The sequence below is a fragment of the Varanus komodoensis genome, unplaced genomic scaffold (assembly GCF_004798865.1).
Source record: "Varanus komodoensis strain SLA01 unplaced genomic scaffold, ASM479886v1 scaffold151, whole genome shotgun sequence".
Classification (NCBI taxonomy): Eukaryota; Metazoa; Chordata; class Lepidosauria; order Squamata; family Varanidae; genus Varanus; species Varanus komodoensis.
This window is the reverse complement of record NW_025335443.1, coordinates 22,691-38,709: the sequence shown is the minus strand read 5'-3', so window position 1 is coordinate 38,709 and position 16,019 is coordinate 22,691. Positions and strand designations below refer to the sequence as shown.

General features: G+C 52.0%; 1 pseudogene; it reads left to right on the top strand.

Moving 5' to 3' along the window:
• Positions 1-2,018: 2,018 nt before the first annotated feature.
• LOC123021016 lies at positions 2,019-8,643 on the top strand (annotated as a pseudogene).
• Positions 8,644-16,019: the final 7,376 nt, after the last annotated feature.

Genomic DNA, 16,019 nt, shown 5'->3' with positions numbered 1-16,019 from the left:
ATAGCCTCCTGCCACACCAATCCTGCCAGGTGGGTGGGGCCCAACACCAGGAGTGCATCACAAAGGGTTAAGGAGGGAGGGGGAAGTAGGTTAATGAGGCTTTAATGCCTGCTCCCAACCTATCAAGAGCTTCCAAAGAGCCTGAAGTACATGATTCTGCCCAGTCTTGGAAGGTAAGCAATCAAACCTGTTAGAATCTGCATGCGCGGCTTGAGTCCTGCAGAGGGCTGGGCCCTTCCAACCCTGGGATTCTATGAATAATGGCAAGATGAAACAGGCCAGCTTGCACAAACCTTTGCCGGTCACAGTGGCATTGATCTCGGGTTCTTAGCGCATGGGTCTCAATCTCTTTCATCGTGAGGGCCAAATTCCATTTTGGAGATGCTTTTGGGAACACAACCCAGTGACTCATGAGAACAAAAGGGGTTCAGGCTGAGGGTGTGCCAAATGACGGGCTGCAAAATTAGACCCAAAGAGGCGCATTAGACTCAAAGAGGCCATCAGTGGCACATTCTCCAACTGGGGAGAGGTGACAAACGGGGTGCTGCAGGGCTCTGTTCTGGGACCGCTACTCTGCAACATGTTAATTAATGATTTAGATGAGGAAGTGCAATGAAAGATAATTAAATTTGCAGATGACACACAGCTGGGTGGCATAGCAAATACCTTGGAAGGCAGAGATAAGATACAGGGTGATCTGGATAAGTTAAAAAACGCTGGGCAGAGAATGAAGTTGTGGTGACCTAGGCCCCAGGGAGCCATCGCTGCCTTGCAGACACACACGTAGTCCTAACCAGCCTTCCGCTTCTGTAACCATGCTTGCAGCTAGGAACGGCCCAAGCCAGCCCACCCTGATGGGGACTGTAACCACTTTTGCTGGTAGAGACAGCCCGCACCAGCCCACACTGCTGCGAACAGCAACCGCCAAGGTTGCAGAGCGAGCAAAGATAGCTAACAGGTGCAAGATCTTGTAAGCAAGTTAATCAAAGTGCACAATATAGCCATATAAGGGAGCCAGACTGGGCTATGAAGCTACGCATGCGCACATCGGCCCTGCGAGGTCGAATAGTATAAAAGCAGGTGTACTTAGATGCTCGGGGGGCACTCCCCTGTGAGGGTGGTCCCTGCGCAGGTAAATAAAGTACACTTTAACTCTCCAGGCTTGTGTCCAGTGGTCTCATTCCACCATGCCACAACATTTGGAGGCCCCAGCAATATTGTCATCATTTGGTGACAGAGACCGGGTCCCGGAACACGGGTCGGGGACGAACGCCCCCGGCCGGTTCTGAGACCCACCCTCGTGGAGAGTCGGAAACGGTTCAAATCCCGGTAAGTTTCTGGTTTCGGGTTTCGGATGTCTGCAGACTCTGGTTCTGGAGGGGATTTAGACTCACCGGACGCGGCGTATGAGTCTGCCCCTGAGCGGCCTCCGAGACGTCAGGGGCGCTCCTGGTTAGTGAATAGGCTGTTTCTGGATCCGCTCTGGTCAGGTCCTGTCTGGCTGTGTCTTTTGTGGTGTGGGTATCTCATCGTTGTCCTGTTGTATGTCTTTAACGGTCATTTGGTTACAGGTCCTGAACAAAATGGGACAAGGGAAGTCCAAGACTCCACCCAGCCCACTCCAATGTCTACTTAATAATTTTTCTGATTTTTCCAAACGGGCCGCAGGTCTCGGTGTCACGGTAAAGCCAGGTACCCTTAGAACATTGTATGAATTGGAGTGGACGACTTTCGACGTGGGGTGGCCCCCGGGAGGATCATTTGACTTGAAGTTATTGGGAGACGTTGAGTCTGTGGTCATGGGAGACGGAGGGCCAGGGCACCCAGATCAGATTCCCTGCATTCTCACATGGCTGGACATCACTACGACTCGGCCACCTTATACTCAGAAATGCGGCTTGGGGAGCCGGAACGTGACCACGGGACCCCAAAGGAGAGGTCCGGCACATTGTCCAGGCTCTTCTACTAACCTCCTGCCAGTTACGACTCCGGTATCCCCTTCCCCACTCCCCCGACGTATGCCCAAGACCCACGCAGTCTTACCGGACGACTACGATCCCCTGGACTTCCCACCACCTTACCAAGATCCAGGCCCAGGACCTCTAACGCTCCTGGCCGTCTCCCTCCCACCGGGAGAAGGGGGCCAGCGCCGCGGACGCAACTGCCGGCCGCAGCGCCCTTGCCGGTCATGTGAGTCTTCCCCTTCCCCGGACTCCTCACAACGCCGCGGGCGCACCCGCCAACAACGGCGTGTCTGTCGGTCATCCGAGTCCTCCCCTTCCCTGGAACACTTTAAGCCGCCAAAGCCTTCAGCTCCCCCGGCCCTCCTGCCTCTTCGGGAGGCAGCGCCCGCCCCCGGCGCCCAAGGTGCCGCCAGACCGTTCATGGTTTATGTCCCATTTTCCACCAGTGATTTGTATAACTGGAAACAACAGAACCCTCCCTTTTCGGAGAAACCCCAGGGGCTAATCTCCCTCCTGGAAACCGTCTTTCACACCCATCGGCCTACCTGGGACGATTGCCAGCAACTCTTACAGGTCCTCTTCACCTCTGAGGAGCGGGACCAAATCCATCTGGAACCTCGAAAGCAGGTCCTGGGGACTGATGGTCAACCGACTACTGATCTGGCCACGCTCGAGACCACCCTTCCTAGTCAGAGACCAGACTGGGATCCGAACACGGTTGGAGGTGAAGGGGCTCTGACCAGGTACCGGCAACTTCTGCTCCAGGGTCTAAGGGGCGCAGCTCGAAAACCCACGAATCTGTCTAAAGTTAGTGAGGTCCCCGTGAGTCCCCCGCCGCATACCTGGAACGGCTTCTTGAGGCATATAGGCAATACACCCCTATTGATCCTCGTGCCCCCAAGAATGCGAGGGCGGTCAATATCGCTTTTGTGTCCCAGGCAGCCCCGGACATCCGGAAGAAGATCCAGAAACTCGATGGGTTCGAGGGAAAGAACCTGTCTGAGTTGATTGAGGTTGCCCAGAAGGTCTTCAACAATAGGGAAGACCCCAAGGTGGTGGAAACAAAAAAACTGACCAAGGTGGTACTGGGCACACTCAGAGGTTCTGTCCCAGGGCGGCGAGGCCGCGGCCCCCTGGACAAGGATCAGTGTGCATATTGTAAGGAAAAGGAGCACTGGAAGAATGAGTGTCCCCTTCGCAGGGGGGGCCGGCCACGCCCGTTCACACCGGGTCTGCCTCGCGCCCAAGACCAGGGTATAGGGGGAGGAAGGGGAAAGGACAACTTTCCCTCGGGAAATCTGGACTTCCTGCTCCCGATAGGGGAATAGGGGGGCCAGGGCTCCGTCAATTTAGGCCCCCGGGAGCCTCTGGTCACTTTAACCGTGGGGGGCCGACCAACTACTTTTCTGGTAGACACCGGGGCGGCTCATTCGGTTCTCAAGCACCCTGTCAGTCCCCTGTCAGGCAAAACCACCCAGATTGTGGGGGCCACAGGTCGGCCCAAATCATATCCCTGGACGTCTGCCCAGGTCACGGACCTGGGCAAAGGGACAGTGACTCATTCCTTCATGGTCATTCCTGAGTGCCCCTATCCGCTGTTAGGCCGAGACTTGTTGCACAGATTGAGGGCGCAGGTATCGTTCCGGGATGACGGCACCCACCTGACGCTCGGCCAACCCTCCGATCCGCTCCCCCTGCTGGCCCTCACGGTGCCCCTGCAGGAAGAGTACCTCTTCTTTCAGGCAGAGGCCGAGACCGCGGAAGGGTTAACGGCACTTTCCCAGATGCAACAGGAGGTTCCAGGCGCCTGGGCAGAGACCAACCCTCCCGGTCTGGCTGCTCACCAGGCCCCTGTGGTGGTGCAGGTCCTCAGTTCTGCCACCCCCTTCAGAAAACCGCAATACCCTATCTCTGCCCAGGCAAGACTAGGCATTAGAAAGCATATCCTGAGACTCCTGAGGGCCGGCATCCTCGTCCCATGTAGGTCCCCCTGGAACACCCCCCTCCTGCCGGTCAAAAAGCCGGGAACAGAGGATTATCGGCCCGTCCAGGACCTCAGGGAGGTAAACGCTAGGGTGGAGACGGCCCATCCCACTGTCCCAAACCCCTATACTTTGCTCAGTCAATTACCCCCCGATCGTGAATGGTACTCTGTCCTCGACCTGAAAGACGCCTTTTTCTGCATACCCCTCGCGCCTGTAAGCCAACCACTTTTTGCATTTGAATGGACTGATCCCGATCAGGGGATCTCCGGTCAGCTCACCTGGACCCGCTTACCCCAAGGCTTCAAGAACTCCCCAACACTCTTCGATGAAGCCTTGAGCAGGGACTTATTCCCCTTCCAGGAATCCCACCCCGAGGTGACACTCCTCCAGTACGTGGATGACCTGCTCTTGGCAGGGGACTCTGCAGAGACCTGTTGGGCCGCAACACGGGACCTTCTCCAGACCCTTTGTACCCTGGGCTACCGAGTGTCTGCTAAAAAGGCTCAGATTTGCCACCAACAAGTTATGGGCTATGACCTGAATAAGGGGTCTCGAAATCTCTCGGCCAGCCGAGTGCGGGCTATTCAGGCTATTCCGGCACCCACCACCAAATGACAGGTCCGTGAGTTTCAAGGGGCAGTAGGCTACTGCCGGCTGTGGATCCCGGGGTTCGCCGAGATCGCGAAACCCCTGTAATCCAGCACGGGGGTAAGGGAGACTCCCTCACCCGGACTGAAGCTGAGCAATCGGCATTCGAAGCCCTAAAGAGGGCTGTCACCTCTGCGCCTGCCCTGGCCCTGCCGGACCTCCAGAAACCCTTCCAGTTGTTTGTTGCTGAAGCCCGAGGGGCGGCCAAGGGGGTCCTCACTCAGACCCTCAGGCCCTGGAAGCGGCCAGTGGCGTACCTGTCCAAGCGACTGGACCCCGTTGCCGCGGGCTGGCCCACATGTATGCGGGCGATAGCGGCCACGGCGGTGTTGGTTAAGGAGGCAAAGAAGTTGACGCTGGGCCAGGACTTGCAGGTGATCGGGGCCCACGCAGTCGAGACCCTCCTCAGAAGCCCGCCAGACCGCTGGATCTCCAACGCCCGCGTCACCCAGTATCAAGTACTCCTCCTTGATCCGCCCCGAGTCACCTTTTTAAAAACTACTGTCTTGAATCCTGCAATGCTCCTGCCAGACGACGACCCTGAGGCACCCATACACGACTGCTCGGAGGTCCTGGACACTCTCGCCGGCACCCGACCGGATCTGACGGACGTGCCCTGGCAGCCGCCGGCTGAGAATCTCTTCACGGACGGGAGCAGTTTCGTAAGAGATGGGGTCCGCTACGCGGGAGCCGCGGTAGTGACTGCCTCGGAGGTAATATGGGCGCAGTCTCTGGGGCATGGGACGTCTGCACAACGAGCCAAATTGATAGCCCTGACCCAGGCTCTGCGTTGGGGAAAGGGCAAGACTGTAAATATCTACACAGACAGCTGGTACGCCTTCGCCATGGCCCAGCCCACGTGCATGGCGCTCTCTATCGGGAAAGGGGCCTTCTCACCTCAGGAGGGAAGGACATTAGGAATGTAGAAGAAATGTTGGCGCTCCTAGATGCCCTCTGGCTGCCGGCGCGGGTGGCGATAGTTCACTGCCCCATGCATCAGCGGGATACTTCCCCGATCTCTCAAGGGAACAATTTCGCGGATCAGACCGCCAAGGATGTGGCCCTAAGACCAGTAGGGCCCTTGGAGATTCTCCCGATACAGTTACCCCCACGCGTCCTCCCTGACCACCCGATCTACTCCCGCCCAGAGAGGGAGCTGGCCGCCAGCCTTGGCTGTACGACCAAGCCCGGAGGCTGGCTCCACCACCCGGATGGGCGCATATTCCTGCCCCAGGCCCTAGGGCACGACCTTGTCCACCAGACCCACCAGGCCACTCAGTTGGGCTCGACCCGATTGTGCCAGTTGTTCCGCCCCCGGTTCTATCTGCCTGGCCTGTCAGATCTCGCGACATCCATCTCCTCCAGATGCCCGGCCTGCGCACAGGTCAATGCTGCTCGTCCACTGGGGCTCCCGGGTGAGAGTCACCGAGGCTCTCAGCCAGGAGAACACTGGGAGGTGGACTTCACCGAAGTGAAGCCAGACAGAGGGCGCTTCCGATTCCTCTTGGTCTGGGTGGACACCCACTCGGGTTGGGTGGAGGCGTTCCCCACAAAGGGGAGACCGCGCTTGTAGTGGCCCGAGTGCTCCTCCACCAGATCATCCCCAGGTTCGGTTTGCCCCTTGCACTAGGATATGACAATGGCCCCGCCTCATTGCCCAGATTTCCCGGATGCTGGCCAGGTCTCTAGGAACTGAGTGGAAGTTGCACTGTGTTTCCAGACCCCAGAGCTCAGGACAGGTGGAGCGGATGAATAGGACCTTAAAAGAGACCCTTACTAAGTATACTCTTGAAGTTGGTGGTAACTGGGTAGACCTCCTCTCGTTCGCTCTTCTGCGGACGAGGTGCTCGCCGTACCGGGCGGGTTTTACGCCCTTTGAGATCATGTTCAGTAGGCCCCTGCCCCTACTCCGGCGTCTCAGAGAAGAGGGGAGGGCAGAATGTAATAACAAAGCCCTTCTTGAGTCCCTTCAGGCACTTCACCGAGCACGGCGCGACATCCGAATGGCCATCACCCCAGCGCCGCCCCCCGGTCCACCGGCTGCCGCGGCACCTTCGCCTCCGGTGGAGCCGGGTGATTGGATCTGGCTAAAGAATTTCCATTCTGTCACTCTAGGGTCTTGGTGGTTGGGACCGTTTCAGGTGATCCTGTCCACACCCACAGCTGTCCGGATAGCTGAGAAACCCTTCTGGATTCACCTCACTCAGGTGAAGCGGGCCAGCGCGCCAAACCAGAGCGAAGGGCAAGCCCGCGAGAAATGGAGCGTAGAAAGAGGGGCGGGAACTCTCAAGCTAAAGCAAAAAACTGCATAACTTGCCTGTTGGCTGCCTGCGCCCTTCTGCTCGCCGTTGTCTCAGGGTGTGACCATCTTCCCCCGGTCGTCAGCCGGTCTGGTAACACCAGCCAGCCTCCCTCACGACCGAGTGCCTGCCCCGGCCGGCTCAAGCGCAGCAGCATCCACCAGCCCAAGCGCGTGAGATGGACTCTTCAGGTCCGGACCAACACGGGCCTGGACAGGAACGGGTGTATGGTAGGATCCAGCGAGACTCACAACCACATTACCCAGGTAAATCTTCTGGTGGACCTCTGCCAGATGCTCCCCCCACACTGGGTCCGGATTTCCCGAGGGGGAGGTCATGCGGGGGTAGTAGCGTACGGATCGTACGGATGTGGGGGTGCCGGGGTAGAAAAAGGGTTAAGGGACAAAGAGTTCTATGTCCCCGTCCCAAACACGAGGACTCCTATACATGCGGGGGGCCCTCTGACTTCTTCTGTGCCTCATGGGGCTGTGAGACTATTGCTAGTTGGATACCACAAAGGGGGAAAGACCCTTGGTTGGACATCTGCCGTGCAGGAACCGGGAATGGGACGATAGGCCACTTTAACCCCCTAAAGGTTACAGTCAAACTCGCCACCTCTGACCATTGGCTCACCGGGAAGACGTGGGGGCTCCAGCTGTATCTCTCAGGCGAGGACCCAGGGATACTCCTCAGCATCTACAAGCGCCCTATCGCCGCCCCCTGGTCCCCCCCACTCCCTGAGATGAGGCCAACCATGCCCACCAGGTCGGGACCCTTTCCCTTCGCTATCCCGGCCAGGGACCCACAGGGCACCGTCCGCCTCCTAATGGCCTTCTATCAGACCTTAAACAGCACTTCCCCTGGCCTGACTGAAAATTGCTGGCTTTGTCTCAGCCCCCGGCCCCCGTTCTACACTGCCATAGCAGTCAACGCCTCGCACTCCGGGCCACGGAAGGTCACCGTAGAAGAGGCCCTGCTGCAGTGTGAATGGGGTCCTGCGGAGTTATCCACACTCGACCAGGTCGAGGGGGAAGGGTTGTGCTTATATCATCCCTCCGAGAAGCGCTCCCTTAACGACTCCCACTGTTCGGACTTCCTCCCAGTCACTCATAATGACTCTACACACCCCTCATCCTAAAGGCCCCGACTGGCACGCTTTTAGTCTGCCGGTCAGGCCTGACTCCATGTATCTCCTCACTTAGGATGCCCGGTCCCCTTAACTACACCTTCGGACATTCTTTGCCTGACTTCTGCATTCTAGCTATCGTCCTGCCCCAGATCTACCTGGCCGATGGTTCTGAACTACCCCGTGACTGGCCGGCTGGGTCGCTCCAGAGGAGACGGCGAGTCCTGGCTCTGGCCGGAGCAATTGCGGGCATAGCCGTGGCGGGTTCGGCGGCAATCGGTACAGTTGCCCTCGTAAAGGGCCGGCAGGACGTTCTCTCCCTAACGGAGAAGGTTACTGAAGACCTCAAGGAGGTCCATAAGTCCGTCAAGCTGCTAGAACAGTCCCTTGACTCTCTGGCTGAGGTGGCTCTCCAGAACCGAAGAGGCCTTGACCTCCTCTTCCTCAAACAGGGCGGACTGTGTGCCGCCCCGGATGAGAAATGCTGCTTTTATGCCAATCACTCCGGGATTATCCGTAACAGTATGGACATCCTCCAGCATCGCCTGGAGGAGCGAGAACGGGAGCTCCGTGAGAATCAGAGTTGGTTTTCCAACTGGTTTAACTGCTCCCCCGGCTAACCACTCTCATCTCTTCTTTGACTGGTCCCCTCCTAGGCCTCCTAGGTTTTCTGTTCCTGGGACCGATTATGCTGCGCTGCCTAGTCCAGTATATACAAGGTCAGGTGTCTTCCATGAGACAGATGGTTCTACGAGACAAGATGTCCAGGAGCGGGTACTGCCCGGTCCCCACCGCAGGCCCTGAATCAAAGGTTTGATTGTCCTGTAAGACCAGTAGGGAATGTGGTGACCTAGGCCCCAGGGAGCCATCACTGCTTTGCAGACAGACACGTAGTCCTAACCAGCCTTCTGCTTCTGTAACCACGCTTGCAGCTAGGAACGGCCCAAGCCAGCCCACCCTGATGGGGACTGTAACCACGCTTGCTGATAGAGACAGCCCGCACCAGCCCAAAATGCTGAGAACAGCAACCGCTAAGTTTGCAGAGCGAGCAAAGATAGCTAACAGGTGCAAGATCCTGTAAACAAGTTAATCAAAGTGCACAATATAGCCATATAAGGGAGCCAGACTGGGCTATGAAGCTACGCATGCGCACATCGGCCCTGCGAGGTCGAATAGTATAAAAGCAGGTGTACTTAGATGCTGGGGGGCACTCCCCTGTGAGGGTGGTCCCTGCACAGGTAAATAAAGGACCCTTTAACTCTCCAGGCTTGTGTCCAGTGGTCTCATTCCGCCGCGCCACAACAAAATTTGGTAGGGACAAGTACAGAGTCCTTCACTTAGGAGCAAGAAGCCAAATACTCCACTGCAACAACAATATGTAAATAAGAAGGATCTTGGGGCTGTTGTAGATTGCAAGCTAAGTAGGAGCCAGCAATGTGATGCAGCAACAAAAGGGCAAACACGATTCTCAGCTGCATTAACAGAAGCATCACTTCCCGAACACATGAAGTACTAGTTGCCCTTGTTGGGAAAATCCAAATGTATCTTTATTGAGAAAGGTTGCTTATATGTGGCTTTGTGATATAGAAAGATTTGTGACAGAGAATCAGACTTGCCACATCCCTGCTCCTCTTGCCCAGAGAGAACCAAAACTCCCGGACTCCTTTTCCCGGCGGGGGGAGTCAGCAGTGCTGGAGGCTTCATTATTCATATGTTCCTTTAAGAGAGTGAGACTTCCTGCCCAACCAGGGTAGGTGTTATGTTGTTCAAACATTCATCCCTTCTAGGATCTATTCAGTGCTGCCTCTCCTACATGTTACGTTTTTTCTCGCTCCTCCTCGACTGGATTGAGCAGGTATGCAGTTACCTGCTGGGCTACTGAGAAAAGCCCTGACTAGATTTTCCTGTTCTTATGGAATCACCTGCCCTTGCATGTCAAAACCCACACCTAGGATATCTGATGATTCATGTTGCCCTGCTCTTTGCCGTGTCAATACTCAGCCAATCACTGATATTTACTGTAATATCACGCCATTTCCCCTCTGCTGTTAACTCGTATTGTTCTGTTTATGCCTCTGTTGTTTCCTGAAATGTGGGCACCCAGGTTTTAAAAGGATGCTGATAATCTGGAGAGGGCTCAGAGGAGGGCAACAAAGATGGAAAATAAGTCTTATGATGAGAAGCTGAAAGAATTGGCCTGCAAGGTGACATGATAGCACTCTATGGGCATCTCAAAGGCTGGTGCAAAGGAGGACAAGATCTCCTCTCACTCACTGCAGATTGTAGGACATGGAACGATTAATTTAAGCTGCAGTACACCCGGTGCAGGCCAGACACAAGGGAAAATTTCCTCACTGTCAGAGCAATACGACAGTGAAACCAGCTGCCAAGAGAGGTTGCTGGCTCCTCCACACTGGATGCATTCAAGAAGAAGCTAGACTGCCATCTGAGTGGGAGGGTGGAACTGGAATCCTGCCAGCAGGAGGTGGTTCTCAGGGGTCTACTTGACCCCTTCCGACTCTACTATTCCATGATTCTATGAATTAACCAAAAGGTGTCCATGATATCGAAGCCTGCAGTGAGATCTTCTGCCAGTAGGGGCAGACTTCCCTAAGCCACACATACCGCGTTTCCCCGAAAATAAGACCTAGCCAGAAAATAAGCCCTACCATGATTTTTTAGGATGCTCATAATATAAGCCCTAACCCTGAAATAAGCCCCAGTTAAGATTGTCAGCCAGACGGATGGGGAAACACTGTACTACGTCCGTTGCAACACATGATAGATGTTTTGAATTATAAAGTAATGTTAATATATAATTAAATCTAAATAAATAACATTATTGACATTAATACTTAAAATAAATGATAATATACATTATAATTATGTGTAACTACTGAAGCAGGCACCTTTGGAGGAGAGGTAAACCCCTATGTAAACAGATGAACGCAAGACTTATTTCCGAATGACCGTTCAGAGTACAGACACAACACAAATAACGTCAATACGTCGTGTGTTGTGACGGATGCACTTAATGCATGCAAGATGTGTGCAAACAGAAAGAACTATTCCGTCGAGTACAAGAAAGGAATCATGGAGGCCTCTTGGGGCAAGAACCTTCTGGCTTTTGTAAGAAAAAATAAGGCATCACCTGAAAATAAGCCCTAATGCATCTTTTGGAGCAAACATTAATATAAGACCCAGTCTTAATTTCAGGAAAACACAGTAGCTTTGCAGTCCAATTCTTTCTGTATTATTAATTATTAAGCACAAGAACATTAAGAACAAGAACATATATTAAGTGATTTTTTAAAACCCAACATATTTTAGAAGGCTAAATTGAAAAGATGTGCCACATACCATTTCTACAGACCAAGAGCAGGAGTCCTCAAACTTTTTAATCGGGGCCAGTTCACTGTCCCTCAGACTGTTGGGGGGCTGGACTATAGTTTGAAAAAATATGAATGAATTCCTATGCACACTGCACATAGCTTATTTGTAGTGCAAAAAAAAAAAACAGGAAAAAGCAATACAATATTTAAAATGAAGAACAATTTTAATCAACAGACTTATTACTATTTCAATGGGACGTATGGGCCTGCTCTTGACTAATGAGATGGTCGATGTCCGGTTCCATATTTGTCACTGCTCGTCGTAACAAGTGATGCAATTGTGCATCAATTAGTCTGGATCTGGCTGGAGATTACAGATGTTTAATTCGGGAAACAGTCTGTTCACAGACATGTTGTTGTTAGTCGCGAAGTCGCACCTGACCCATCGCAACCCCATGGACAACATTCCTTCAGGCCTTCCTGTCCTCCACCATCCCCCAGAGTCCACCCAAGCTCACGCCGACTGCCTCAGTGACTCCATCCAGCCACCTCATCCTCTGCCGTCCCCTTCTTCTTTTGCCATCTATTGTTCCCAGCATTGTTCACAGACATAGGTGCTGCCAAAGATGGCTGCCATGTTGAGTGCATGGTTCCTGAGATTAAGATATGTCTCCGAGGGGAGAGATGCATAGAAATTAGTAAGTCTGCTTGACTTGAATGTGTTTTTCAGAGAGTCACAATTCACTAAATTCTGGCATATCGGACAAACAGCTCTTTCCCTGTACTGCATGAAAAAGTAATTGCAAGTCCACTGTTCTTTGAATATCCTGCACTCGGAGTCAATTTTTCTTTTTCTTGACATCGTTTCCTAGCGATTCAAAATTGCTATTACTAAAATACCAATAAATACGCTACAGAAGTAATATACCAATACTGACCCCCCAGAAACATGCCCACAGACGCAGAATCAGTACAGTACTGACGCCCCAGAAATGTGTCCACAGCAACACAATGAGTATAAAACAATACGATTAGGACCATTTCTGCAGAGAACAATCATAGAGCATGGAGCTCATTTACATACGCGGTAGTGTGATCCACAGGGGATCGCTTTTTGGAAAGCAATGGACAGGCAGTGATGAAGTGATCTGTCGCCTCCACACCACCTGTTTTAACCGCCATCTCCAGTAGCAACCAAATGGCACTAATAAATCTGCACTCACATCAGTGCACACCCATAGAAATACTTGACATGTGGCATCCTGCATCAAAATTTGCATCACTATTTATTTTTCATGAGCAAAAATGAGGAGGAGAGATGGAGGGGAGCAACTTCTGAATCTGCTAAAAATTATGATTTTATTTTAAAAAATATAAAACAGCTTTAAAAAAGAGAAACTCACTGAATATTCACTAGGTCCTGCAACCCAAGTCCATCTCTACAAATTATGTCTCTGTATATAGTTTGTAAAGATGGACTCGGGTTATTATTATTATTATTAATATTAATATTATTATTATAACATTTCTATGTCGCCCCTTGCCGAAACCTCGGGGCGGCTTACAACACAATAAAATACATTGAAATACAATAGAACATAATAAATTACCATTAAATACAAAAATACAAAAAATACACTGAGTTACAAATATAAAATTAAAATTATCAGTATAAAATAAGTAAATAAAAATATAGGAGGAGAAAATAGAAGGAAGAAGAAGTTGCCCTGGCCAGATCATATGTTTTAACAATTAAAATGATGTTTAAATAAAAAGGTCTTTACCTGGCGCCGAAAAACCAGTAACGACGGTGCCAGGCGGACCTCTTTGGGGAGTGAATTCCATAGGTTGGGTTGCAGGACTTAGTGAATATTCAGTGAGTTTCTCTCTTTTTTTAAACCTGTGTTATATTTTTTTTCAGTGCTTTTTTTGTAAAAAAAAAAAAGTGCCGGAACTCACATCTTGTAAATCTTTTATTTAGGGTTTTTTTAGGGTAATCTTTTATTAGCAGGACCGGTGGTTGAGAAGTAATTAGTAATTTTTTCATTTTTAAATTTGGGGTCACACTTTTACACTAAAAACTAAAAAAAGATTTTCAATTCGCCGTTTTTTTAAAATAAATAAATTATTTACCTTTTGCACGTAGCCAGTCACTCTACACACACCAACACTGTGTAATGAAACATAATGGTCGCCACACGCAGTAAGCACTCAGCGTGCGACCACACGACCATTCACAAGCCGAGCAGCGTCAACAGCCGAGCAGCGCCATCACATCCAGCGCGGACACACAAGCAGCCCACATGCCCTATTTTAATGATTTGCCGCCGACCTGCTATGCCCAACAGGGTGATTCAAAATCATGTGGAAAAATCCATCGAAAAAAGATGCCAGAATGCCATTCCACTGCGTTCTATGACAAAAAAATGCCCTGGTTTTTTAAATTAAAAATGTTTGCTCTGCTCACTTGGGCTGCAGCAGAAGCCCAAGATGGCGCTGCACTGCCCACCGAAAGGGAGAGCACGACACGAGGAGGAGCCATGGGGGCGCGCTTGTCTTGGTCAAGGCCTTCCCGGCTCCTCACCGCTGCCCCACTTCCGAGCTGGAGGAAGGTCCCCTCACAGGTGCTTGCCCGGCTCTGGGAGCGGGAGCGGGAGCAGGAGGCCGGAGAGGCGAGCATGGGGCGGCTCTCCTGGCTGGGAGAGGGCTGCAAGGAGGGAGGTAAGGGCTGATTTTCGCAGGCCGAGGCGAAGGGAGGCGAGGGACAGGGCTGCAGTCGGCTGAGTGGGGTGCCTCCTGCTTCTCCCCGGCACTGGGGGGAGGAAGCGTGGTGCCTGCTTGATGGCAATGGTGGCTTACCCAGAGAAGGCCACGGCACGAAGCACGGGAACTGCAGCCCCACTCCCGCTCTGCCTCTGCCCGTCCATCCCTGGGCTCGGTGAGGCAGCTGCAGCTTGGCCTGCAGCCGGGGACATGGCTCATATTTTTGTGGTTTAAAAAAAAATGGATTAACCTTATTACATTGTACGTTATGGGAAAATTTGATTTGGTTTGCGACCAATTCAGTTCACGACCAGAATCGTGGAACGAATTAAGTCTAGGAATCTAGGTACCACTGTATTTAAGAAATAAAATAAATCTGACACAGAAATATTCATTAATAAAAGTATTATATAGTTAAAATATAGTTAAGAAGTTATACTTTTCTTACCTTCTATTTTACCTTCTAGCTCCGTATTCCCACTCTGTCTTCAGAGCCAACGCATACGTGCAATGGGGGAAGAGCCAGCACACACGCAGTTGAAGGAAACTGTTACAATTTGGTGCGTGCGCCGGCTCTCTGCTAATCTCCAAAACTGAAAGAGTTTCAGAGTACACCTATGCCAGCTCAGAACTTTCAGACTCGTTTGGAGATTGTTTTCTCTGAACGAGTCTGAAAGTTCTGAGGCGGGCCGGGTAAATGACCTTGGTGGGCCATATCCAGCCTGCGGACTGTAGTTTGAGGACCCTTGACCAAGCGAAAGGAGTCAATCATAGTTCTTGAAGGAATGCGCCCCATACTTTGCAGGCAATGGTGTTGACAGGACCCTGATATTGCCAACTGGTTAGCAGCACAGTGCATCACCCGAACCTGTATATCGTACACTGTTGTGAATTGTGCCTGTCATTATGTTTTCTTTATATTACTGGTTTATTGTTATATCATGTACATTATTGTTTTATCGTTAGTTCACTGCCACTAGTTCTGATTTTATTTGTTCTGCAATTCACCAAGAAAGTTCTGTTGGACTAATCGGTTGTGGAATATAAATTTAAAAATCAATCAATAAAATAAAATAAACCCTGTAAAGGCAGGGCTGTGTCTCTGGCTCCCTAAAATGCAGGCCACGCTTGTTGTGAGTGAACTGGAGTTGCCTTGTTTATATGGAACTGCGATCGTGGCCATCTCCCCACCTCACCCCCGAGTGGGGAGATGGCCACAATCCCAGTTGCTTTTGTGCAGGAAAGGCATGGTGATCACAGGCGCACTGCTGCAGGAAAGACAGAAGCAGCAAAGCAGAGCCACGGGGGAGATGGCTGAGATTCTGCATTCTTTCCCGCAGGAGCGCGCCTCTGATCCCGCACGCCTTCCCTGCACTAACAGAACTGCGATCGCGGCCATCTCCCCACCCCCAGCGCACCGTTTGCGCCATCTCCCCCTCCCCCAGTGCACCCGCGATCATGCCCGTCTCTCCCTGCCCAGCGCGCCGGGATGACGGGCGCCTGCAGGGATGACGGGCGCCTGCAGGGATGACGGGCGCGATCTCGATCGTGCTGGGGGTGGGGGGCAGGGAGATGGCCGCGCTTGTGCTTGGGGGGGGGGGGATGGCTGCAATCTTTGTTGTCACATTGCTTCACATTTTTCTGATTTAAAACATGGTTACAGAACGGATTAACCTTATTTACATTGAACCTTATGGGGAAATTTAACTTGGCTCACGACCAATCTGGGTCACAACCAGAGTCCTGGAACCGATTAAGTTCGTGAGCCAAGGAACCACTGTAGTTTTATAACATTGCTTTACAATGCACACAGAGAGCTTTGAAGCAAACCTTAGTTGGGTGGACACACAGTCTAGAAATAAGTTTCGAGCAGCTTCACATGTACACAACTAACAGATTAG